Genomic DNA, 2615 nt, shown 5'->3' with positions numbered 1-2615 from the left:
GGTGGCCCTGCCCCGATGATTCCCTAAGACTTGGCCTGACCCAACTTACGGGCTCACCCAAGCCACTTCCAATGGATTTTCCATACAAATGGCCTGTCTTGGCTCATACTGTGAACTTTTCTAAAATCTCTCAAAGGTTCACAAAACCTAAAGAAGCAACATCTGGCCTTGGCATGCCCTGTACCTCTTGCTGAGCAGCCTCTGCACCCTAGACAGTATTGTGCTGAGTGGACTATGTCAGACAGAGAGAGACAAATGCCATGTGATTTCACTTACATGTATAATCTAAAGAATACAATAAACAAAACAGAAACAAACCCATAGAAACAGAGAACATTTTGATGTTTGCCAGGTGAGAGGGGAGTTGAGGGGTGAGTGAAGAAGGTGAAGGGATTAAGAAGTACAAATTAGCAGTTATAATATAGTTATGGGGATGTAAATTATAGTGTAGGGAATATAGTCAATAATATTGTAATAACTATGTATGGTGTCAGATGTATACTAGATTCATCAGGGTGATCACTTTGTAAGTTATATAAATGTCTAATCACTATGTTATACACCTAAAACTAATATAATATCATATGTCAACTGTATTTAAAAAATAAAATTATTTAAAAAACAACTATTCTCTATGATAATGTAATGGTGGATACAGGTCATTATACCTTTGTTAAAATTAATATTATGTAAAACACAAAAAATGAACTTTAATGTAATGTAAGCTATGGACTTCAATGATGTATCAATATTTACTCATAAAAAAGTTAACTAAAAAACTTTTATATGTATAATAGAGACAAGGAAGAGTGGTGGTGCCAGGACCTGCGAACATTGGGAATGGTCTTAAAATGGAGGAATGATATAAGAGCAGCACATTGAGCTTTCAGTAGATCCCAGTTCTCTCAGGGTTGGGCAGGGGACCCATGTTTTTAGAAAATTATTCCAGATGATCGAATGACCAGACCCTGTCGGAATTCCTGCTTTGGGATTTCTTAAGGGGTCCCTGATTGTGATACCTGGACGTTGCTCTTCAGCTCCTGGAGTAACCACTTGAAGAGTAATATTTCCTCACTTGGATTTTTAAAAGCAATTTCAAGCAGATTTCTCCAACTTTTAGAGAAGAAAACGGAATAGATAAAAATTTTGCCGCATCACCCTATGAGTTTGTGGCCAATGAGATTCACCCTCTTTTCGCGCTCAAGCTTCTGCCTCCAGCCTTTTCTTCCTCAGGCTTGGGGCCCCAGGGCTCGATGTTGAGGTATGGGAACATAAAGTTTCTGGACAGAGGTTGTCAAACAATTCTTTTTCTGCAGGTGCCTAGGTTTAATGCCAAGACCTTTCGCCTGTGCCATCTAGACTCTTGCTACCCAAAATGTGGTCCAGTGACTGGCAGCATCGTTGTCTCCTGGGAACCTGGTAGCCATTTTCTCAGCCCCACCCCAGCTCTAATGGATCCACACTGTGGCAAGATCCCAGGTGACTCATCTGCGTTCTAGAACTCCTTCTCTCCCCTCCGCCTGCCAGACTCATTGGCCTTTTTTCCCCAGTTTTGCTTTAGCTCCCCTTCCTGCCCGGAGAAGATATTGCCATATGCCAGGCTTAGACCTGAACGTCCATTTCTGTTCCACGAACCCCACTGTCATCAGCGTTTTTCTGATTATCTACCTGTGGAGACCTCCATGGTTGGCAAGCTGCTATGGGCCAGGAAAAAGGCCAAGAATCATCACAACAGAGAACAGGTCTGCTGTTGATGCTTCTGGCTTTTTAAAATTCTCTCACTCTCCTTTTTTCTTTTTCCGTATTTCTCTAAGTGAGCTCTCTGAAGCTGCAGCAACAGTATAACCTGGGAACTTGTTAGAAAGGCAAATTCTCAGGCCTCAGTCCAGTCCTTACCGAACCAGAAACTCTGGGGGTGGGGCTCAGCAGCCTGTGTGTCAATAAGCAAATTATTTTTCCCTGCTATTCAAGAGCACCTTTGCCTGTGTTGCCTTTCTTTAACAAGGCAAGCCATTGCAGGCGAAGGAAGTTACCAGCTTTTTTAAAGTGTCACGATCGCTATATAGATTCCCATCTGTCCCCATGTGTTCATTGATCTGGAAAACAATATGAAAGATACATGAATGACTATTGAACTAGCATATTGTAATATCTCAAGTAGGCTGTAGGTTCTTTGGTATTAAAATACAGCAGAAGGCAATTTCGACATCTAGTTATCGATCTGAGAGGCAGAGGAACAATTTTAGACCATTGAACAAACCGGGCTCCCTTTGCCTAAATAGGAGCCAATTCTGTCCTCCAGATAACTACAGACCCTCCTCTCCACAGAGTGGGGTGGGAAATGATCATTAGGCTGGAATTTTTAAAGAAAAGAAATATCAGATTCAAAAGCAATTTTTATGTGCAAAAAAAACTGGTTTCAAAAATGCATTTTCTTCCAATAACCAAAGGCATCATTTTTATGTCAGAGATGAGTAGTGAATGAAAGGGCTTAAAAAGTGACTCAGCACTTAGATTCCATAAAACAAAGCAGAGGTTCACAGGTTCAAAGCACAAGTGCAATGTACACGTATTTCAAAATTTAACTTCCACTTTGGTATTGCAGTCCAAGTTCA

The sequence above is a fragment of the Pteropus vampyrus genome, unplaced genomic scaffold, assembly GCF_000151845.1.
Source record: "Pteropus vampyrus isolate Shadow unplaced genomic scaffold, Pvam_2.0 Scaffold150, whole genome shotgun sequence".
In the NCBI taxonomy this organism is placed as follows: Eukaryota; Metazoa; Chordata; class Mammalia; order Chiroptera; family Pteropodidae; genus Pteropus; species Pteropus vampyrus.
Note: the sequence above shows the minus strand (reverse complement) of the source record.